Source organism: Silene latifolia, chromosome X (genome assembly GCF_048544455.1).
Source record: "Silene latifolia isolate original U9 population chromosome X, ASM4854445v1, whole genome shotgun sequence".
Lineage (NCBI taxonomy): Eukaryota > Viridiplantae > Streptophyta > Magnoliopsida > Caryophyllales > Caryophyllaceae > Silene > Silene latifolia.
The window spans coordinates 220,582,284-220,608,665 of NC_133537.1; the positions used below are offsets into that span (position 1 = coordinate 220,582,284).

The window sequence follows — 26,382 nt, forward strand, 5'->3', positions numbered from 1 at the left end:
TTTTGTAATATGTTAGGACTTATGAGAAGTGCTAGGCTAATCATCTTGACAATTGTTGCAAGACCCTACAAAATGTATACCTAGTGCATTGCGAGTTGGTAGAACACTTGACCAGTGCAAGTTATATCATCCACCACAATTCGTTGGTTATATGATAAACAACAAGAAAGTTCTTTCAAGATAAAGAACCTGAACCTAGGTTGGGAACCTAGATGTGTACTTGGTAAGGTTCATGCTATGTGAGACAAACATGAAAATGAAGGAAAATGAAATTCAAGAGTTTGAACACATGGACACATGGTATGTTAAACTCATGTTGCAAACGACTAGTGTTTGCACACTTACGATATACATCACAAGGTTGTAATATGGTATTGACTACCCGAATGTGATGTCGACATTCGTCGTTTGAGTTATTATTAACTCACATTATACTTTGTTACATCCAAACGGGTTGTAGAGATAATTGAACCCCGTTAAAGTGAACATGGATTAGCATTGTATTCGCCCATAGTCACTTACATGAGGTGACGTCTCGAAGTGACTAGAGTGTGATGCGATTGATGGCAAGTTCAAGTGCCATGGAGTCATGTGAGATGACTAGTCGATCACTTAGGCAAACTGTTAGGAACACTTTGTCGGGCCTTATTACCGCTTATAGAGTTCTGGCAAATTTATGTAGCCTGGCCGTGGCGAGAGCTACTATAGTATTCTAATGAGTCGATTCTTTTGACTAAAAACTGTTTGCCTACGGTGGCACAATTTCAGATTAACTTTGATTTATGTTACTACGACCTTCGTAAATGGGGTCAAATGGGTATATTTTGGGTTATGATGGTTGTGGCTAGTCGAAGGGAATGAGTGCAATAGGAATTGTCCACCCCTTGTCAGGGTTATAACAATATCTCAGGGCCACTCGAGGAGTAATGAACTGGAAATGCGTGGCCACGCTCGGAAGGTATCCATGGTGGATAATTCCGGTCAATCAGTTATTCTCCAGATCGAGGAAACCACTCTCGATATGATCACTTGCAAGTACGACCTGAAAGACACCTTGCATTGAGTGGGAGATAGTAATAGGATAAGAGAATTGGTGACGCACACTTGTCGAGGACAAGTGGGAGATTGTTGGAATATGTGTCCTCCGATAATAATGCGATCACAACTGTTGATCATGATGATCACATGTTCAAATCTCATTTTAAGAATACATGTGGGATGTAATATTTTACAGTCAACTGGTCCACACATATCGGTAATGATTGGTGACTAGAGTTTGACATTCGTCGTGCGGACGGTGGTGATCGATTGATCCCCTTAGGTCATACCTATAGGGAAATACTCTTAATTGATTATTTAATTAATCGTATGTCGATACGAGTTAATTAAATTGGTTAAAATTGACGGATGATATTGTGAGTAAAATTAACGTGTCATATTGTAATTCGATTATATTAGATACGGTCTAAGTAATTGAATTATTTTATTACTTAGATAAAATTATTGTTTACGAAACAATTGATATTGAATTGAGATTGAATGAATGATTTATTATAGATACAAGATGTTGTGATTTATAATAGATAAACCATTTTGGTACAAGTAATTACGAATTACTAGTCGATTTTGTATATGACATATTTTATGAGTATGTTGATTTTTAATATGTTAAAAATACATTACAATTTCATATGTCAAGTAACATGTCACATATGTTAAAATTGACAAATGACAAAAATAAAATGGACCTCCCATTTTATTTAAGTGTGCCGAAAAAAATGGAGGGAATATTGGGTTGATATTGTGTTTTTATCTTAGTGGAAAACAGAATGATAAAAGACTACCATCTAGCCATGCATGCCTACTCTTGCCTTGAGAAGAACAAGACCATGTATTGGCTCCCCAATATAGACGCCCACCCAACCAGTTTTCCTATGTGTTGTGCAACCATATGAGTTTCTCCATTATTCATTCTTTTTCTCCTAATAATTTCTCTAGTAAGAAAATGAATTCTCTACCTTTTTGTGAAACATTTTAGAGATGAAAAACTCACACAATCACTTCTTCTTGAACCGATTTTTCAAGAGAACAAAATTAATTTTTGTGTCATATTTTAAGTAAGACTAATCCTAATACTAGATCATATTATTTTAGTCTTTAAGAGTATTCCTTGGGTATTCACTTTTGGGAGAGATTCTATACTTGAATCTTTGTTCATCCATTATTTGGAATGCTCAAGAACTAACAAGAAGGAGATCTTGTTGGTGGCCATAAAACCGAAATCACATAGTAAGGAACATGATTTCTTCTTTACTTCTATTTATGTTTGCATGCATAAGATTTGTAATTATTTTTATGACTAAATAATTTCTCACATATATGAATATGTAAATTAATGAGATTAATTTTTCTGAACAACTAATCCATCCAAGATCATCAACAAGCTTCTGAATATGCACGAGAGACGGGAATTCCGCCTAATTATCTTCTGTCCTACAAGACATATGAAATGCACTAGGAAAGCAAATAGGAAGGAATTGACGGATAAAATGGCTATCGAATGCTATATTAGTATGCAAAAATAGGTTGATTAGGGGACTAAATGTGCGTAATCATGAGCCACATCATGATTCTAATTTGCCCTTTAGATCTAAACTTAACACGCGGTTGCTATCATTAAGTCAGTCTATTTAATTATCGTAGCCTATACTAGTCTTAACCCGTTCGGTGAAAATCCTAGTTTGCAATACTAATTAATCAATCCTACAGAAACTAATTAACTAGATTCAAGATAATAACTGAGCAACAACAAAGAAGCTATTTTAACTATCAATTCATTAATATAATCCCCTTTTAACAACCTAGATCCCCATTCACCCTAGATTATGAAATTAGCTACTCATACTAATAGTAACAATAACAATAATATGAATGATAGACATAATTTCAAGCATAAAAGTTGAACAATGAAATAATTGTATAAACTAGAACTTTGAATTAATAATAACTAGATAAAGTTTAATAAATACCGTAATTAGAGAGTGCTTAGATTCGGAATAATAGCAATCAAACTAAACTAAGGGTTTTTAAGAGAGCTTTTCGGGTAAATAATACGTAACAATAACATAGGGTACGAATTGTGTATTAATAATAAAGTGAAACCGACTTAAGGAAATTGCACGGATTATGCCAGCTCGATATGTACTCGATCAAGCCGAGGTGCACTGGATCGAGTACACACCCACTCGATCGAGTCTAGTCAGACTTGATCGAGTATTCTCCTATTTCAGCTCTTTTTCTTTGTGTTGTCTTCTTAACTTCTCTTCCTTTATTCTTGTAGATTCCCGTGCCATGCTCCGTGTACTCTTCATTCCCACTTCGCGGTGCTTATTTCATTCATTTACTCCATAAATGCATCTTTCCTGCATTAAACCCCAAATAGCGGAAGTAACAACATTCTAGCATAAAAGGCATATAATTAATATAAACTAGCACGAAAATCGTATCAAAGTAGCAAAGAGGAGGCATAAATACATATATAATTATGACTCATCAGGTTGACTTGGTGCTAAATTTTGAAAAGTGCCACTTCATGGTGAATGAAGAAGTGGTGCTTGGTTACATTGTCTCCGAAAGAGGTATTGAAGTGGACCGTGCTAAGGTCCAAGTTATTGAACAACTACCCCCACTGGTAAATGTCAAAAGTGTAAGGACTTATTAGGTAATGCGAGATTCTACCGCCGTTTTATCAAAGACTTTTCTAAGATTGCCAAACCCCTTACGGAGCTTCTTTTAAAAGATGCTCCATTTGTGTTTACTAATAATTATCTTGAGTCTTTTACTAGGATCAAGAAGGCTTTGATCTCCGCACCTATCATCCAATCACCGGATTGGAACTTGCCATTCGAGCTCATGTGTAATGCAAGTGACTATGCGGTAGGTGCCATGCTAGGACAAAAGAAGGACAAGGTGCTCCATGCTATCTACTATGCTAGCAAAACCTTGTATGTTGCTCAAATCAATTATGCCACCACAGAGAAAGAGCTACTTGCCATTGTCTATGCCTTAGACAAATTCCGCTCTTACTTGATCAGTTCCAAAGTCATTGTTCATACCGATCATGCCGCTCTAAAGCATCTCCTAGCCAAACAAGAGGCCAAGCCAAGGTTGATAAGATGGATCTTGCTCTTAAAAGAATTTGATCTTGAGATTAGGGACAAGAAGAGGGCCGAAAATGTTGTTGTTGATCACTTATCCCGATTGAAGTATGATGATGGAGGTACTGATATACCTATTGATGATTCTTTCGCTGATGATGCTTTAATGACGTTGGAAGCCAATACACCTTGGTATGCCGACATAGCCAACTATCTAGTTGGAAAGGAGTTGCCACCCAACCTTTCATATCAACAAAGGAAGAAGTTCTTAAATGATGCCAAGTTCTTCATTTGGGACGATCCTTATCTATTCAAACATTGCTCCGATGGGTTATTCCGGAGATGTGTCCCAAAATGGGATGTGAAAGGGGTGCTAGACGGATGCCATTCCTCTCCTTATGGTGGTCATCATAGACCATCAAAGACCGTTTCAAAGGTGTTGAAATCCGGCTTTTATTGGCCTACCATGTTCCAAGATGCCAAGAGTTTTGTGATGGCATGCAATGCTTGCCAAAGGACGGGCTCTATTTTGAGAAGACACGAGATGCTTTAAAAGGTATCTTAGAAGTGGAAGTGTTTGATGTGTGGGGTATTGATTATCAAAGGCCATTTTCTTCATCAAGAGGTAATCGTTATATATTGGTCGCCGTTGATTATGTCTCTAAATGGGTAGAGGCAATTGCTACTCCCACCAATGATGCCCGAGCTGTGATCAACTTGTTTAAGAAGATCATATTTCCAAGATTTGGAGTGCCTACAGTGGTCATTAGTGATCGTGGTACTCACTTTGGTGAGAAACAACGTGATGCGTTGCTAGAAAAGTATGGGGTTTCCCATAGAAGAGACTTGGCTTACCATCCACAAACAAGTGGCCAAATAGAGGTCTCTAATCTTGAGCTCAAGTCCATTCTTGAGAAAGTTGTTGCCAGGTCGCGGAATGATTGGAGTATGAAGCTTGATGATACCTTGTGGGCCTACTGTACCGCATATAAGACTCCTATTGGTACCTCACCATATAGGTTGGTCTATGGAAAAGCTTGCCATCTACCGGTTGAGATGGAACACAAGGCATATTGGGCGGTCAAGGAGCTAAACAAGGATACAAAGCTAAGTGGAGAGAAGCGGTTGTTGCAACTAACTGAGCTTGATGAATTCCGCTTGCAAGCTTATGAGAGCTCTCGTCTTTATAAGGAGAAGACGAAAAGGTGGCATGACAAGAAGATCTTAAAGAAATAATCCCACATCGGTGATAAGGTGTTGCTATTCAATTCCCGCTTCAAGCTATTTCCAGGAAAATTACGATCAAGGTGGTCCGGTCCGTTTACCGTCACTAATGTCAACAAGTTCGGTTCCGTTGAAGTGATTGGTAAAAAATTCAAAGCAAATGGCCATCGTTTGAAGGTCTACCGTGAGAATTTAATCGTTGGTGTTATAGAGGAAGTGACTGTAAATCCTTTACCTATGGATGCTTAAATCATTCAAGCTTCTTACGTCGTGCGGGATATTAAATCAGCGCTTCTCGGGAGGCCACCCGTGTTTTTATTTGTTTTTGTTTTTAATTTCAAAACAATCTAATGTTTTCATAGAATTAGAAATAATTTTTAGACTAGTTGGTGTTTTGTTTTGTGATTTATAGGTACTTTAAGATGAGAAGAAGGCTATATGGAGTTTTGCACACTTCCCCATGCATGAACCCCGTTGGGGGACGTATGTTTCAAAAACGGGAAAAGAATAACGCATACAGATTAGAGGAAAAGTCAACGCCTAAACTTGGTCAATCCTGATCGGGATGGGGTGTCCCCGATCGGGGATGTGATTTCCTATTTTCTTACTTCTTCTCTTAAACACGGGATAAGGCTTGCTCATTCTATCATTGTTCTAACACCCGACGGTACTCCTTCTTACTTCTCCTCTCTCATTTTCTTCATTTTTCTACCTAAAATCACAACAAACACCATTTCCATCATCAAGATTGAAGGTTTGTTCATCATTCATTGACAACAAGTAAGTTTTCATCTCATTTATCTTTCATTTCATCCAATTTAATCAATTTCTCAAACCATAACTCAATTTGGGGGTTTTTGATTTTCCACTTACATATGCTAGAAATTGGTTTTATTGAGTTCTATTATTGATTATGGGATGGATTTTTTATTTTTTTTGGTCGAAATGTAAGTCATATATTACCAATCATCAAACAACATACAACACCCAATTGACTAGGACATAAGCCTCCTAATCAATCTAAAGTGTTTTTCTTGCAACTTACTGCTTACAACATGTCGAATTCTGGTACAAAGTACATGCCTAATGAACTAAATTACAATTTTTGGTAACACCATAACACTTTCATGTAGACATTTGTTCCTAGCATGCCACACCTGATAGAAAAGTGAGCATATGGCAGCTCCAGTAACTTATTTCAAGAAAAGAGACCTGAACCCTGTAGACAACCACCAATTCACTGTATTCTGTCCAGGAATAACAACACCGAGCCAATCTGATAATAATTGCATACACATGCTACTGAAATCACAGGTGAAAAAAAGATGATCATGCGTTTCATCCAACAAACCAAAGAGCAGACATCTAGTATCCCCTGCTATCGACCACCTTTGTAACCTATCCCTTGTCATCAGCCTGCTTTGTACTGCAAGCCAGGCAATAAAGCTGAACTTGCCAATCCCCAGCCTTGACCACACCAGATGATGCCAATGCATCTCAGTCCTAGAAGGTACCAGCCACTTATACCCAGCCTTAATGTTATACTCCTGTCCCAGAGAGCCGCATCTGTCACCCACATATCCTCCCTTGAGAATGTCCTTTACCTCATAAAGTTTCCTCTATGACCAGGTTGCAGTGAGAGGATGTGAATAACTCCACCAATCCTTTCCTTTAATATAAACAGCATGGACCCACTTCACCCATAAGTGATCCTTCTTTCCCATTGTAGATACCTCATTTCTGCACCTCCCGCAAACCACCCGGTGATGATTGGGCCGCATGTTTCGTACGCGGAACGATTTGTGACAGTTCGTAAGTTTATCGTTAAGTGATCGCTCAAACACTTATGTCTACCTCTTAATTGTCATCTACGTGCCGATACGGTCGTTTTGGCAGTAATTAGAGTACATTTGGAGTCCGGGTCTAAAAACCGTCTTCATTTCCTAAAACCGTAAAATCCCGAGTCAAAGCAATGTGCTTGTCTACCTAAGGTTAGGATGTCATAAAATGTTGAGATTGTATCTCATTTTGAGTCCCATGTCATTTCTTTAGGCTAAACTAAAAGTTTACATTACAAAATGTGTATTTCATTTAGCTAAAATGATAACCCGACCTTTAGGCCCGTTTTACGAGGTGATAACAACTTTTTTGGGTCAGGCCTATTTCACAAAAAGTTCTAGATCTCCTTCTTAGCTTTCCAACGCCACCGAAATCACCTTATTCTGAGTCTTGCAGAGAACGTTATGCCTAAAATATGACAGGCTGTCAAACGCGCTTTCTTGCGCAGGAGGAACCCGCTGAGGAAAGGACGCAGCAAGTGCTGCGCCTCTTCTAAGGGACGCAGCACTTGTTGCGCCTTTTCCTCAAGGTTTTCTTTTTGTCTAAGTTTCCGTGTTTAACCTAAGTCGGTTATTTCCGGATCTTTCTCTCCTTTCCTAATTCCCTCCGTGTGATTAGTATAAATAGAGACCTTCGGTCTCACATATTTTTCACGCGAGTGTCCGCCCTTCTCTTCTCCCTTTGCATTCTAGACCACGTTCTTACTTTTTGGCGCCTACGTGCTTGAACTTTCGACCACGTAAGCTCGGATCCTTCTGAGTACCAGCCTCGTTTTGCATGACCGACCAATTTGACCAACTCCACCATAATCAACTTTAATCAATCTTTTTAATTTCCTCTTACGAGGGCACTTTCGTCTACATTCGAGTCGAGCATCACTAAACGTATACTTAGTTCATCTCGTTTCGTCAAACATGTAAGGTTTATTTTCGTAATCATAATGTAAGGTTTATGTCGAAAGTATTTCTAAAACCGACTTATAAAACCATGCTTTAAATTCTTTTTTAGGAATTACCAGAAGATGAACGTCGAGAAAGGACGCAGCACTTGCTGCGCCTCTTCGTGAGGCTGCCGCAGTTCCTGCTTCCTTTCTTCTTCCTTCGTCTTTTGTCAATTCGTTTCTTCTAATTCGTTTGTTCTTTGGTTCTTTGATATAAATAGCATAATAATTCTAACATATAATATATTATTCATAATCCATTGTTAATTAATTCGACTTAAATCCCTTATATCCAATATTTGCGGGTTTTCGTTATAAAAGTCAATCCAGGTTTTAGAGATTCGATTAATTAATATTGAGTCTCTGGAATTTGATCTTTAACATAGTTACGTCTGTTATTCATCGTCACCATTGTTAATTCATCACTAATAATCTGTTTAACCTGAATAATTTAGCTTGTTTAATTTGTTAATAATCCATTAATCTTGTATATAATTCGTTCTAACCGGTTTCATTCATATTTACTGTTTTTATGACCATTAATCGCATGTAAATAACTTGCTAATCATTTTCATCCGAGTCAAATAATATTAATCGATCATTAAATCACCAACGAATATTAACGACTTGCAATTCCGGCTTCACAACCAGAACTCAGCCAAGGAACGGACGCAGCAAGTGTTGCACCTCTTCCAAGGGACGCAGCTCTGCTGCGCCTGTTCCTGGTTGATTTCTGTCTCTGAACTTCCGTTGTTGCTTTGACTTAGTTTATTAGTTACGTATTTAATTAACTATTAATCGTATTATCGCCCTAATTCCTGTTCGTTAATTAATTTATTTATTCTTTCTTAAATTATCCGTTTTAAAGGTACTTTCGACATAAGTCATTAATCCAATGTAATTATTGTAATTTTCTTTATTGTAATTTCATTATTGTATCACTCGTATGCCTTCACATGTAATTGAACTTAAATCTCTACTTCGACCCACTTGTATGTTAAATTGCTTGTTTACCGACTTAGTCTAATTCTTCACATGTTAGGATTAAAACGTTGAATGTTGTATTGCATGCGTATAATCGACAATATATCGAGTATAGATAATTTCCCTAATCATTAGTAGAGGCCGCTATCGAGGCGGGCGGGATTAGGTGTTCGACCAAAAGAGCTTCCTAATACGTACCTTCACCCCTTACTCCAGATCTCTGTGAACATCCGTGTTCATTGGCATCCACGAGAGTCATTCTAGACATAGAATGCTAAGGGTAACGAGTTCTTGGTGTTCATGTCACTACTTTGTGTCTTGACATGGCACGAGGTATTCGAACGGTTTCCAATTTTCCACAATAAATTGGTGGCGACTCCACAAATACAAACGCTTGTTTCCCAAGCGCCCTCGTGGGCCCGATTCCACACCCATAATCCACCAAATATATTTTCCCATTGAAGCAGTATTGCACATCCCATCATTTATAATTCCAAGCCCTCCATATTTATTTGGCATACACACCCTCTCCCATCCACAGTTGGAGATTTATCATAGTGTTCACTACCTTGCCATAGAAAGTTCCTGCAAACTGCCTCAATATTCTTCATAACATTCATGGGTAAGACAAAAATCCTAGCCCAATAACTGTGAAGGGAACTAAGAATAGATCTCACAAGGACCAATCTAACCCCATAAGATAACTTCCTGGCCCCAAGAGCTCTTATTCTCTCTACCACTATTTCCACTAACACTACACAGTCCAACACAGATAATCTTTTAGCTGAAATAGGTACACCCAAGTATCTAAAAGGAATCTTGGCAGGTAACATACCAGTAGTTCTCAGAATATGCTCCCTCAATAGCTCATCCATCCCATTCATATAAACATTGGATTTTGCCACATTCATTTGTAACCCAGTAGAATTTGAAAACTGAGAAAAAGCAGTCAGCAACAGCTTAACAGACCTCATATCCCCGTGACAGAACATTAACAAATCATCAGCAGTACACAAATGTGACAGTTTAAGTTTCCTACATAAAGAATGATACTTAAAACCTTCCTGCTCTTGTGCCACCATCAGCAGTCTGCTAAGGTAGTCCATACACAATGTAAAAATTAAAGGAGAGAGAGGGTCTCCTTGTCTCAAGCCCCTCCTTCTTTTAAAATGTCCAAACACCTCACCATTAAGAGAAATAGAGTATGAAGGAGTAGAGATACACTCCATCACCCTCTCAATAAAAACATTAGGGAATCCCAAAGCAACAATCATGTCCCTAACAAACTCCCACTCTACAGTATCATACGCCTTTTGTAGGTCAATCTTCATCATCACCCTAGTAAAACATTCCTTCCTATTATACAATTTAACCAAGTCCTGACATGTTAAAATATTCTCTACTATATCTCATCCTTTAACAAATTCACTCTGACTGTCACTCACTAAGTCAGGCAGCACATCACTCAGTCTATTGCACAGCAATTTAGTAATGCATTTATAGACCATATTACAGCATGCAATGGGTCTAAACTGAGTCACCAACTTAGGCATTTCAACCTTGGGAATTAAGGTAATAATAGTATGATTTACCTGTTTCAGCAACCTGCCATTCTCAAAATAATCCATCACAGCATTAATAACAGTTCCACAAGTCACCTCCCAAGAATCCTTGAAGAACTGGTTAGAGTAGCCATCAGGACCTGCTGCTTTAGTTCTAGGAATAGAAAACATAACAACTCTTATTTCATCAAGAGTGACTGGTTTAAGCAAAATATCTGAATGAGCATCCTGTACCATCCCCCCTTCTGGATCACATTAGTATCAACATGCTGAATCTCCTTAGCAGACCCCAGCAACACCAAATAGTACAGTTCAAACGCCTTATTGATATCATCAGGCTCCTCTTAAAGCACTCCTTTGTTATTAGTAATGTGGAACACTTTATTAATAGCTCTTCTTCTTTTGATAGAAGCATGAAAAAAAGCTGTGTTGTTATCTCCATCTTCAATCCATTACATATTGGGTTTTTGGCTAAGAAGTTGATGCTTTGCTCTCAATAACCTTGCCATCTCCTTACCTGTCACTCTCTCATTATCACTCAGCTCAGAATCCATAGGATTCCTTTGTAGCTCCTCTTGCATACACAATAAAGCTTTATGAGCTAAGCTATAAGTGTGCTCAATATTATGGAAGCCCTCCTGATTCATCTCCTTCATAGGCTTCTTTAACAGCTTCAGCTAAGTACTCAATTGAAACATAGGGGTCCCTTGAATACTTAAGCGCCAAGTATGGCTTATCACATCCAAGAAGCCATCAGCTAAAGCCCACATATTGAAATATTTAAAGGGTCTTGGTCTTCTGTAAAGTTGCACCCTAAGGCTGATGATAGAAAGGGAGTGATCATACAATCCTTCAGGGAGAAACTTAGCAACATTGTCAGGGAATTCAATACCTCAATCATCATTTCCCAAAACTCTATCTATCCTGCTAAACACCCTTGAGCCTGCTTCATGTTTATTATTCCATGTAAAAAATGCTCCAATAGTCTTCAGAGTAATCAACCCACAGGTATTGCAAGCATCCTGAAAATGCTTAATTTCTGCCCAACTAATTTCTGAGCCAATCCTTTCATCAGGGAACACGACATTGTTAAAATCCCCCAAAACAACCCATGGCCCAAATCCCCACTGAACATGTCTTTTCAAAGCACTCCAAAGCTCCACTCTCTCAGCTAATTTATTAAAACCATAAACAAGGGTAATTCTGTAGCTAGTACCTCTAACATTATCCACCACCTCAGCAAAAATGGTTTGAGCAGTGACCTCAACCACATTCACTGTGAACAAATTAGGTTTCCAAATTAACCAAATCCTACCCCGTTTATGACTAGTATTATTTGTGCAAATTGCCCAATCACTACAAACTTTATTGTGCACTTTATTTCTGTTACTACACCTAACCCTAGTTTCAAGAAGACCAAACAGCCCAACATTATTTTGGTGAAGAAACCATTTCAGATTCTTCAGTTTTGTTAAGCTATTTAATCCACTTATATTCCAGAACCCAATATTAACCATGGTCAGTGATAGGTGTAACAGACCCCATTCCATCCAAATTTCTCCTGGAAATCTGAATTGCAGAGTTAAGCGCATCCATAAAAGTGAACCTAGGCCCCTTAGTTCCAGAAGAGCTAGCCTCATTAGGACCAGTCCTAGCCATTCTAGAAAAAAATCGAGCTGCTGTAGGAATGTTCACTTTTCTCACTAGGGGTGCCACAGAAGTGATCACAGGGTTCACTAGAAGTAAACTGATAGGGATTTTACCTCTATCCTTCTGCCCCAAGGCCATTTGCTTAGTCACCACCTTCTTATGCATCACAGGTTGTTTAGCCACTGGTTTAGGAGCTACTAGTTTCCACATCTTCCTTGGGATATCCTCCCTCTTGTGAATTTTGCAATGTTCCTGTGAATGTCCAATCCCCTTTCATTTATCACAAGTAATTGGTAACCATTCATACTCAACCTTAACACACTGATCCCTCCCAAGTTTATCCATAAACACAATCTCCTTAGGGAAATCCTGGTCCTTATTCACCTCAACAAGTAAACGAGGAAAACTCAAGAAATTCCTACGGACTGTATTCTCATCACATTTAATCACCTTCCCATTTCCACTACCAATTTTCTTAAGACTGTTCATCCCCCCAAAATTTAATATCCAACCCCTGCAACTTAACCCAAATTGGGATAACCTGCACATCATGCTTAATAAGACAGGCTTCAGGCCTCCACTCATTAATAATGACGGTTTGCTATCAAGCATGAACGGACCATAATCCAACGCCTTATGTTGGTGTTCTTTCGATATAAACCGGACAATAAAAATACCATTCATCATGAATGATATCTTATCAATAAAAAAACCAGACCAAACGCGCTTAATAAAGCCAATAACCACCGTCCACGATGGCCTCACACCAAGAATAAAACAATAAACAGCAGTTGACCAATAATCAATCTCACCTGAAACATCCTCAACAGAAATTCGAGGTTTTGGTGGAACTGATTTAGAACAACTCGCTGCATCCTGTCCTTTTCCGAGTGATTTCTGCCGAATTACAGCCGTTTTCTGACGATCATCCTCTATATCTAACTCATTGTCCAATTCAACCGATTGTAGATCCTTTATTTCAGAAGATAAAAAGTATTTTTGTGTTTTTGAAAATTTAATTTGGGATTATTGTTATGCTTTTTTGGTTGATCCATTGCGTCAAACCCTAAAAGAAAACAAAAAATTGTTAGCCTTGCTCAAATGGAAGTCCTTGGTAGGAGAGAATTGCTAGCCTTGCATTTATGGAGCAAAATGGAGCTAAATAGATCGCATCTAATAACCAAGCATTGAATAGGAGACCAACACTAGAAGCCTAAGCAAATAAACCAAAGTGAATTGGGCAACGATGAAAGATCCGTGCGTCCCTAAGACAGTCCCCACGGATTTTTAGGTAACCAAGAACAAGAGAATAACCCTGTCCCAGGATCCGAGCATCCCGAGCTCAGGACGAGCGTCCCAGACCAGGTGGTCGAACCCTCTTGAGAGGTTTAGTTTTCGGTACTTGTCGTTAGGAGCACCTAGACCAAAACAATATTTATAACTCCACAAACAACTCTACTATTAGTAAAGAGGCAAGTAAAGGTCGGATCCCAAGGGACGGGTATTGAAGTGAGATTTTCAATTGTAACTAGCGGTGTCTTAGGGTGTCACAATTTGGGGTTGGAATAGAAGATCACTAAACTAAATAGCAATGAAAGTAAACAAGCAAGATGATTAAAAAGGGATGTAAACAATTGATAAAAGGCACTAGGGTGTCATGGGGTCATAGGGGATTCATGGGAATTGATCATACAAACATATTCTCAGATTATAAGCAAGCAATTATTGTTGTGATGGATCGAGTTGGTTTATATCTTACAATCCTAGGAAAGTTTGGGTCCCGGAGCTCAATCGATTAGATTGTACAACACCTACAAGTCGACTTAATCTTCCCTACTCAACTATATGCATGGTCTAATGAGACTCGAGTTGGTTTATGTCTTACAAGTCTCATTAAAAAGATAGGTGATGGGTAAAAAATGCAAGGATTCATAGGCTCGCATTTCATCAAACATAACATGTGCATAAGTTGAGATCACAACAAGCAAGCAAATAAACTATGAAAACATATTAATTTAAGCATGAATCATCCCCCATGTTGGTTTCCCCTAATTACCCATTAACCCTAGTTAAGGAAACTACTCACTCATTATCATGTTGAACATGCTAGTAAGGTTGTCAATCATACCAACAAAGTAAACCATGATGAATAAATGAAGATGATTAACAATAATTTAAAAGGGATTAAGAGAATTATACCTAATAATGATTCCAATAATAAAGCAAGGAATAATAGAAGTACTTGATGATTGATTGGAAGGTTGTCAATCTCCCAATAATAACCCAAATAATCTTCAATTAACCAAAATGAAAGATGAACAAAAGAGAGATTAAGGAAATGAGATTTGTATTAAGACTAGATTAAAAGTTGATTACAAGATTAAAGAGAGATTAGATTGATATAAACTACACTAAAGATTGATAAGAAGAACATGATTATCTAATTAGACTAATGGGGTATTTATAGTGGGGATTAGGTACACAAATTAGGGTTTACTAAGGGCTTAAATGACGATTAAGTCCTTGAGGAATTGCTCCTCTCAGAAAAATATGCAAGTCTCCTTTTTGCTAGTCTTTCCCGAGGTTTGCCACCGTCTTGCTTTAGGGACTATGATCTACGTATACTCTTTATTCTTGCTTCATTGGTCATTGCTCTTGCCTCCTCTTCATACTATTCCATCTGGGATTGTCAACAAGCTTCCAAATATGTACGGGAGAGGGGAATTCCGCCTCATTATCATCTTTCCTATAAGACATATAAAATGCACTAGGAAAGCAAAATAGGAAGGAATTGTCGGATAAAATGGCCATGAATGCAAAATGGGTTCAATTAGGGGACTAAATGTGCGTAATTAAGAGTCACATCAGACATGAACAAAATGAATGTAGGGGAACAAATGAACAAGTGAATGCTTTCGAAGCATACAAAAATGGCACCCATTATTCCAACTACTATAATGAGAATACCAAATTCCATCCAAATCTTTCATACAAGAGCCAAAATGTTCAAAATCCTCAACCAACATACACCCACCCCCAATGAGAAATTCAACTCAAAGACCCTTTTTCAACCAAAGCCAAGGATATCAAAATCAACCTTCCTACAACCAATCCAATGACCAAAGCTTTGATGTTCAAAAAGCGGTCCTCCAAATACAAAAGAACCAACAAGAATTCTTCACCCAAATGCAAAATGATAGCCAAGCAAAAGAAATCACCATAAACAACATACTTGCCCACACGAAAATGTTAGAGACTCAAATGACCCAATTAGCATCTTCTAGCTCCCAAAGACAAAAGGGGCAATTACCTCCTCAAGGTAACCCCCAAGACATGAAACGGTTAGTGCCATCCATTTGAGGAGTAGTACAACACATGAGGGGCCGAAGTGGCCAATTGATGAAGATATTGTGGATGCTAGTAGCAAGCAAAGAGTTGTGGAGAACTCTAAGGAAGTAGAGCCTACTACCAATGAACTTTCAAAGAAGAGAAATGAAGAGAAGGCTAAGGAAATTGAGAAAGTGCCTATTGTGATTAGACTTCCATTCCCAAGTCGCCAAACTAAGCCTAAGTTTGATGAGCAACTTGGGAAGTTCATGGAAATTGTGAAGAACTTAGAAGTCTCAATCCCATTCACGGAATTGATCAATCATGTTCCGGCTTATGCAAAGTACATGAAGGATATTCTTACCAAAAAGAAATCCATCCGAAAGTTGGAGACTATTGCCTTTACCAAAGTGAGTAGTGCTATTCTTCGAGGGAGTTCCCCTCCAAAGCTCAAAGATCCGGGAAGTTTTTCTATTCCATGTACCATTGGCGATACTACAATCAACAAGGCATTGTGTGATCTTGGAGCAAGTGTAAGTGTCATGCCTTACTCGGTATGTAAGAGACTAGGAATGGGAGAGCTTCAATGCACCAACATTACTCTTCAAATGGCGGATCGATCAACGAAGATACCTTTAGGGGTATGGGAGGATGTGCCTGTGAGAATTGGCAAATTCTACATCCCGGTAGACTTTGTCATTGTATACATGGAGGATGATTCCAACATTCCTATCATCTTAGGAAGACCTTTCTTGCATATCGCCGAAGAGGTAATCGACGTGAAACATGGAGAGCTCACACTTGAAGTAGGGGATGAGACAATTACTTTTAATCTTGACAAAACCACGAGAGCTCCCCGACTACATGAGCCATGCTTCATGGTTGATCACTATAGCCGAGAAAGTTATAGGAAGAAGTTAGAATCTCTATGCAAAGATCAAGCCAAGGGTAACGAAACATCACCCATATGGAAGAATAAAGTCGATGACATCCAAGTAGCTCTATTCGGAGAGCATGGAATTTTCAACATCAACAATGAGAGCTTGAATAGCTCACCCATCACGATAAGTAATGAATAAGGCCTCATTGGCCATGGTAACAAGAAAGGAGAGTTGCTCTTGTCAACTCATGACATCATTCGGGAACAAGCAAGCGAAGTTTGTGGTCTATGGGACGATGAATTCGAAGGATTGGTCAATCCTTATATTGGAAATGCTATGTCCTTAGACTAAGGCTTTGTTGATCCTTGTCATCACTTTGACTCGGACTATAACAATGAAGAAAACAATGCACAAAGGTCTATGCAAGATCTTTATCATGAAAATGAGAAAGCCTTCGACTACTTCTACAAGGTGTTGAGCAACATCAACAACAACTTGGCTTTGCCCCTTTGATTCCTCTCATAAGAAGGAGAGTTGGTGGAGTCCTTCCTAAACCACCATTTTTAAATATTCTAACCCCTTAACTAGCATTTCATTTCCTTTATTGCATCTTTGTCATTTTTGGATTTGCATCTTTGTGCTTTGTTACAAGATTTTTGACATGAGAGCAAGTGAGGGAGGTATTTTAACATGTTTTAATGTGTAGTGTTTGATCAAGTGTGGGGATGGTAAATGCCTAGACTAACAAAGCCTTTGTAGTGCAACCCACAACATTTAACAAAGAAAGGAAGAAGGAATGACACGTGAAGAGGAATCCCCACAAGCAGACCTGAGCTCGTGGGTGCTGAGAGCAAGCCGAGCATCTCCAGAAACGTTCCGCGCGTCCTACTGTCGGGACATGGGACCTGGAAGGCTTCAAATTGTGGGAGAAAGTCCTGTAAGAAAATCTGCACAAGCCAAGCTCAGGACGCTCGTCCTCCAACTTCAGGACGCCCGTCCTGCTATCGAGCCGCGGGTCGTGGGAAGCTTCAAACTTATGAAATTTAACTGGAGAAAAATTTGCACGTCCCAGAAGGGAGACAAGCGTTTCATCAAAAATCCGCTCGAGCTGAGCTCAATCCACGCGTCCCAGACCTGTTTTGCTTTTCAGAATTTCTTGCAAGGAAATCCTCTTAACCCTGATCCGAGCGTCCCAGACCTGATATATAAACAAAACACGGGACTCTTCCTTGTTCTCAATTCATTTTCATCTTTCAAAACACAAACACATACATTTTTCCTCACTTTAACCTTCAATCCTCTCATCTAAAAAATCAATTTCTCAACAAAATTCACCACAATTGATGTGACTCATATTTGAGCACATTTAGTCCCCGAATTAACCTCGTTCCCATGCTTTATATCATATATTAGGGTCATTTCTTATCTTTAGTTTCCCATTTTCCATATTCTTTGAGGTTTTGTGTCCTTAGTAGGAGAGGATTGCTAGCCTTGCATTTATGGAGCAAAATGGAGCTAAATGGATCGTATCTAATGACCAAGCATCAAAGAGGCGACCGACACTAGAAGCCTAAGTAAATAAATGAAGAGAAATGGGCAATGATGAAAGATCTGTGCATCCCCTAAACAATCCCCACGGATTGTTAGGAAGCTAAAACAGGAGAAGAACCCTTTACCAGGATCCGGGCGTCCTGAGCTCAGGACGAGCGTCCCAGAGCCAGGATCCGAGCGTCTCCAAGCCATCCCGAGCGGATCTTCGTTAAGGACAAACCTTGCTTCAGGCAAGGATGCGCGGGTTCCCCCGGGAGTTGCTGCATGATCCGCGCATATCCCTCGAGATTAGCAAAATTGTCAAGCATTTCTTAGGGTCTTAATCGTCATTTAAGCCCTTAGTAACCCTAATCCTTATACTTAATTTTAGTATAAATACCCTATTGTACTACCTAGATTATCATCTTAGAACATCTAATCCCATCTTATCATAATCATTCTCTTAATTTAGTCATAATCAAAGTTGTAATACACATTTCAATATTAATCACATCTTAATCTTTCCTTATTCTCTCAATTGTTCTTAGTTTAGTTGGGTAATTAGAAGATTATTTGGGGTTTATTGGAGGATTGACAACCTTCCATCAATCATCAAGTTTAGTTCCATTATTCTTTGCTTTATTATTTGGATCATCTCAAGTAGGTATAATCTCTTTTACCTTTGTTTAATTATTGTTAATCACATCATTTATTCATCATGTTTTGCTTTGTTAGTATGATTGACAAGCTTATTAGCATGTTAAACTTGATCATGAGTGAGTAGTCCCTTAGCTAGGGTTAATGGGGAATTAGGGGAAACAATCATGGGAATTAATCTATGCTTAATCTAATATGTTTTCATAATTAATTGCTTGCTTGTTGTGATTTCAACCTATGCACATGTTATGTTTGATGAAATGCTAAACTATGAAACCTTGCATTTTTTACCCATCTATTATCTTGTCAATGAGGCTTGTAAGACATAAACCAATTCGAGCCTCATTAGACCATGCATAGAGCTGAATAGGAAGAATTAAGTCGACTTTTAGGTGTCGTAAAGTCTTGATCGACTTGGCTCCGGGACTCAAATTTTCCTAGGGATTGTAAGATATACACTAACTCGATCCCATCATAACAATAAGTGCTTGCTTCTAATTGAGAACATGTTTGTATGATCTATTTCCATGATTCCCTTATGAACCCATGACACCCTAGTGCCTTTAATCAATTGTTTACAAACCCCTTTAATTGCTTTACTTTATTTTCATTAGTTTACATTTATCTTGTTGATTAGTTTAGACCATACCTCATCTCAACCCAATTTGTGACACCCTAAGACATAACTACTTGCAATTGAAATCTTAATCGATACCCGTCCCTTGAGATCCGACCTTTACTTACCTCTTTACTAAGAGTAGTTTGTGAAATAAATATTGTTTTGGTTTGGTAGTGACAACGACTAAGCACTAAGCACAAAAACGACCCGACCAAAAATGGCGCCGGTTCCGGGGAAGGTGTTCAATTGATTTGATTTTCGTTAATTGTTTTTAGTTGTGTCTTTCTTTAACTTGGGGAAGTCAATCTCCTCAAGGTTGTTGATGTGGCTCATATTTGAGCATATTTTGTCCCCAAATTAACCTCGTTCCTATGCTTTATAGTGCATAATTGGGTCATTTACTATCTTTAGTTTCCCATTTTGCATATTCTTTGAGGTTCTGTCCCCTTGGTAGGAAAGGAGTGCTAACCTTGCATTTGCATGGCGAAATGGAGCTAAATTGATCGCATCTAATGACCAAGCATCAAAGAGAAGACGATACTAGAAGGCCTATGTAGATAATAAAGTGAAATGGGCAATGACGAAAGGATCCTTGCATCCCTGGAATGATCCTCGCGGATTATGAAGGAAGAAAAGAAGAGAAGCAGTCTGCCGTGGGATCCGAGCGGATCATAGACGATCCAAGCGTATCCCAGCCAAGACGCTCGTCTTGCAGCGATAGGATCCGAGCGTCTTCCTGACCAATCCGCTCAGATCACAGTCCAGAGAGCCCGTGCCACTTCCCAAGACGCGCGGATCATGGCTAGACTAGAAAAACGGAGATGCTCATTTCCTTCGAGAGGAGTATTTCCTCAATTTTTCTTAAGGACTTAATAGTCATTTAAGCCCTTAGTAACCCTATCCTTGTACCTAATATTTAGTATAAATACTCCATTGTACTACTTAGATTAGCATGCTCTCTTAATACTTTCTTAATCAAGTTCAAATCATTCCTTAATCTTATAATCAACTTTTAATCTAGTCTTAATACAAATCTAAATACTTAATCTTTCCTTAATTTCTCTATTGTTCTTCATTTATTTTGGGTAATTAGAAGATTAATTGGGTTTATTTGGAGGATTGACAACCTTCCATCAATCATCAAGTACTTCTATTATTCTTTGCTTTATTATTTGAAATCATCTTCATAGGTATAATTCTCTCTTAAACTTGTTTAATTATTATTAATCATTTTCATTTATTCATCATGTTTTGCCTTGCTAGTATGATTGACAACCTTGTTAGCATGTTAAACTTGATAATGAGTGAGTAGTTTTCTTAACTAAGGTTAATGGGAAATTAGAGGAAACTAACATGGGGATTGATTCATGCTTAATCGAATATGTTTTCATAATTAATTTAATTGCTTGTTGTGATTTCAACTTATGCACATGTTATGTTTGATGAAATGTGAGCCAATGAATCCTTGCATTTTTTACCCATCACCTATCTTTTCAATGAGAATTGTAAGCTTATACACCAACTCGAGTCTCATTAGACCATGCATATAGTTGAAAAGGAAGTACTAAGTCGACTTGTAGGTGTTGTACAATCTAATCGATTCGGCTCCGGGACCCAAACGTTCTTAGGGATTGTAAGCTTATACACCAACTCGATCCCATCACAACAATAAGTGCTTGCATCTAGTAGAGAACATGTTTCTATGATCAACTCCCATGAATCCCCTATGAACCCATGACACTCTAGTGCTTTTAATCAATTGTTTACATCTCATTTTAATGACCTTGCTTATTTTTATTACTTTGGTTTATATTGTTGATTAGTTTAGTTGATCTCCTATCTCAACCCAAATTGTGACACCCTAAGACACAACCGTTTGCAATTGAGAATCCTACATCAATACCCGTCCCTTCGGATCCGACTTTTACTTACCTCTTTGCTAAGAGTAGTTTGTGAAGTTATAAATATTGTTTTGGTTTGGTAGCTTTTGACGATGAGTTTTAACCGACACCAAAAATGGCGCCGTTGCCGGGGACGGTGTTAACTTGATTTGATTTTCATTAATTGTTTTTAGTTGTGTCTTTCTTTACCTTAGGGAAGTCAATCTCCTCAAGGTTGTTCTAATTGTTTTCGAGTTGTTTGATATTTTGCATGTCTAGGAGATCACAAGGTAACTTGTTACCCATTGATCTTGATATTGAAAGAACTTTGACCAACAATAGAAGACTTGCTAGAGGTACTTTGAGAGGTATTGGAGAAATTGTGAACATTCAACCAAATAACATTGAGTTTACCAACCCTTTTGCAAGAGAAGGAGAGGATAACCCAATACAAAACCCACCACAAAATCAACCCACAATGCCTAAATTCTCATCACATTCCGTACCAACCGAGGAGAACCTACCAAATGGTACTCCTACACCACACAACATTTAACCGGTAATTTCATAGCCAAATCCGCATTCATACAATTAGTTGAGAGAAGTCAATTCGATGGGTCTTATTTCTTTTTTCTTTGATTGGTACCGCGAAACAATGGTTGAAAAGCCTAGACAAGGCTACTCTTGGTATTGATTCTTGGAAGAAATTGGCACTTGCTTTCTACAAGAAATTCTATTCTCCGGAAAAGACTAACATGTTGACAGCCCAAATCACCGGGTTCAAACAACGGGATGAGGAATCTTTGTACGAAGCATGGGAGAGATTCAAGGACACTTGTCGTTCTTGTCCACATCATGGACTTAGCGAGTGGTTCCTTGTACAACAATTTTGGAGTGGTCTATATGAAGACTCCCGAAACATTCTCAATATGGGATCCAATGGTATGTTCACCGAAGTTGATGACAATCAAACATGGAACAAAATTGAAGAAATGGCGGTCCATAACTCGCAATATAGTAGACCTCGGAAGGCTACTAGAGGGGGAAAGCATGAGTTGGATTCCATTACTCAATTGGGTGCTTAACTAAGTGCTCACATTGACACCATTAATTTGAAGTTTGAGATGGCCATATCTAAACTGAACACTTCCTCTTCCAAAAACCCGTTCAGGAAAGCGGTTTTGACATCTATTTGCCATATCTCATAATCATGAAATGCAACAACCGCTAACATTATCCGTTCTTGTTAATTATTTAGACAAAATTAATACTCATATTATGATATCAAAATTACAAATTAATTTTAGGTGGTCTAAATCTACATGCATGCGTAGTAAAAAATAAAAGAGATGGGATAAAACCATCTTAAGACAAAAATTTCTTACAATGGTTTAAGGCAAATAAGGGCACTACGAAGGTCTCCTACCTTTGTAGTTCTTGAGCTATATGAATGTGGATGATCCTCCAAATACACCAAAATTACCAAGATAGGTAATCTCCTAAGGTGGCACCCAAGATTCAACCCAAAATACTACTAAAATTACTAACTATATAATACTAGTAGTAACCTTTTAATTTGTATATTTGATGTACTAATTAATATTATTACTTTGATAATATTACTAGTTAGTATTTTTATGTGTTTTAATATGAACAAGATGAAAAAAATAAGAAGAAAATTTGGTCTCTAAGTGATGTATATGGACCGGCCAAGCCTCCTATTTAAGACCAAATTTTCTTCAAATTTTTCCAACTAATGAAATGGTGTGAATAGGTGGGTATTTATAGGTAAAAATGGGAGACAAAAAGATGTGGAAAAATCCACTTAGTGAACACTTGTTCACTCCTCAAAAAACCAGTTATAGTGGACTCAATTGGGTCCATTTCGGTTTTTGACATTTGCCCCACAAATGCTTATAAGTCTTATATTTAATTATCTTACGTAATTAAATATTAATTTAATTATTTAACACTTAAATAATAAAAATTAACTACCAATGACTACTTAACCATTAAGTAATCATAAGACCATTTTATCAACATACAATGTATCAATATTATCCCACTTAGCTAATTTTACAACATCTTGTAAAATTAAATAACTAATTAATTCCACCTCAAAACATATACACATATCGTATAAAAATTATTAATTAACAATTAACTAATAAATTCAAATTTATAAATTTATTATTTAAATATCACATAATTAAATAACAAATCTCCTTGTCTCGAGTTCGTAACCCGTCATCAAATAATACATTTACGCGACTAATTAAAAGTCAAATAATACAAGGAATTAATTATCTTGTATCTTATGCAAACAATTAATTCATTCTTTTGGACATCATCCTATAGGTGTGACCTAAAGGGATCAGCTGATCACTGTCGTCACACGACTGTAATGTCAAACTCTAGTCAACCAATCATTACCGATTAACGATGACCAGCTGACAAATAAAAAGATAAATCCCTGACATTCCTTTTACGAGATTTAATATGTAAACGCACTTATTGTGGAGGACACTACTCCAACAATCTCCAACTTGTCCGACACAAGTGTTGGAGTATGTGTCCTCGAGAATAATGCGATCACATGTTTAAATCTCATATTAAGAATACATAAGGGAAAGAAATTTTATTGTCAACTGATCCACACTGATCGGTAATGATTGGCTGACTAGAGTTTGACATTACTGTCGTATGATGGTGGTGATCAGTTAATCCCTTAAGGTCATACCTCTAGGGAAACATTCTTAATTGATTAATTAATTAATTGTATGATTGATACAAGTTAATTAATTCCTTAAAATTGACAAATGATTTTGTGAGTAATACTACATATCTTATTGTAATTTGATTAAATAAGATTCATATTAAGTAATTAAATTGTTTTATTACTTAAGGTTTATTTATTGTTTATGAAACAATTAAAATAAGAATTAATGGTTTATTATAAATACAATTAGTTGTGATTAATAATTCTATAACCCATTTTAAGTAATTGTAATTGTGAATTACTAGTTAAATTTTTGTATGTGATTAATTTTGTTTATACAGTGATTTTTAATAAGTTAAAAATACATCATTTAAATTACATGTCAAGTAACATGTCCAATATGTCACACTACATAAATTAACATTTGACAAACTTAAAATGGACCCATTTTATATGGGTGTGCCGTGTAATGGAGGGTGCAAGGAGTTGGTTGTGCTTTATTCATTTAATTAGTGGAAGGCATAATGATGACCTAAAATTCATAGGCTTGCATGCCTAGTCTCTTGAGAAGAGAAAATATCAAAAGCATTGGGCACTCTTCCCCTATGCAATTTTCGGCCACCCATAAAGAATGGGGAGAGTTTTTCTCTTCTCATTCAATAATTCATTCTTATAAAATTATATTTATAATTTTTACATTCTCTAAAATTGTTGTTGGGAAAACTTAAGAAGAAAACTCACAAATCTCTAATATTATTCTCACATTACTAGAAGTAGTATACTATTAATATTAGTTGTTATTTTAAGTCACATATACTAATTTCTAGTAACAAATTAGTATTTGTATTAAGAGTGATTTCCTTGGTACAATCCTTGAGGAGTAGATCCTAATATTGGGTTTAAATTCATCCTTGGAGCATTCGGTTTTTACGAAGACTAATTTGGTAGGAGACCAAATTAGTATATCCATTTCGACCCTCAATGTAAGAACAATTGATTTCTTCTTACTTTGTATAATTATGTTATGCATGCATAATATCCTTTTAGTTTATGACTTAACTAATAATCACATAGTTATTAGAAGTGTCTAATAAGAGATTAATGAATCTAACAACAAGTGTGTGTTACCAATTCTCTTGTCCAATAATATCTCCCACTCAATGCAAGATGTCTTTCAGGTCGTTCTTGCACGTGATAATATCATAAAGTGGTTTCCTCGATCAGGAGAATGACTGTCTGACCGGATAATCTACTATAGATCTCATCCGAGCGTGGCACGCATTTCCAGTCACCTCTCCTCGAGTGGCCTTGAGATAAAATATGACATACATGGACAATCCCGTTGACCTATCTTCTTCGTTCGATACAGATCACAATGACCCAGTAAATGCTCATCGGCCTCCTTTTACGGCACGACCTAGAACAAAAACCAAAGCCACCGGAAAACCGCACCAACTCAGACAAATAGTCACCAGTCTAAAGAATTGACTCGAAGGAATAAATAGAAATCATCGCCATGACCTAGCAACAAAAGGACTCTATAAACGGTCACTGTCCGACAAATTGTCTCACAATCTGCCTATGTAATCGATCAGCCATCACTATGACCATATGACAGTCGAACTTGTCATCCATCGCCTTACAATCAAGTCACTCCAAGACGTCACCTTATTAAGTAACTAGGGACAAAATACAATGTTAATCCAGTTCACTTTAATAGAGTTCGACATTGTCACTACAACCTATTTGGATAAAAAACAAAGTATTTAAAATTCAGATATAAAACTGAATACAACAATAAATGTAATTATCATATATGAAATAATAAATACAATATCTTAATTATTACATATCATATAATTTACAACAGTTCTGGCATTCATCTTAACCCCATCGAAACTAACAATGTTAACATATAAAACTAAAAATTGGTATCAGAGCAAGAGTTGTTGCATGCATAATCGGTTATTGTTTTTCCGAGTTAAAATGTTACCATATAAAACTAAAAATTTGTGATTTATGAAGATAAATGCCACGAAAATTTTGCATGTTAAACATTCTGGTCCTAAATTGATTTTAGGTTATTTTTGATGATTTATGGTATTTTATTGCTCTTTAATATGATTTTAGTATTTTTATTACATTTTATTGAATAAAATGTTACTTAAATTACTAAAATAAGTTAGACTATGATTCTGACCATGAAATTTTTACATGACCTCACATGCATATTTACACATTGTATGTAAAATTTCGTATAAAATGGTTTTATATTGCATGTTTTATGATTTTTACATGATAAAAATTGATTAAATAGAGGTATTTTGTTAAAAATGGTTAGACTTTGTTCCTGCCCATGAAATTTTAGTATGTTGTCACATGCAATATTTACACACTGTATGTAAAGTTTGAG

The 26,382-nt window shown here is 37.2% G+C and overlaps 1 pseudogene; it reads right to left on the reverse strand.

Moving 5' to 3' along the window:
- Positions 1-22,013: 22,013 nt before the first annotated feature.
- On the reverse strand, positions 22,014-22,112 carry LOC141624975 (small nucleolar RNA R71; annotated as a pseudogene).
- Between the last annotated feature and the right edge of the window lie 4,270 nt (positions 22,113-26,382).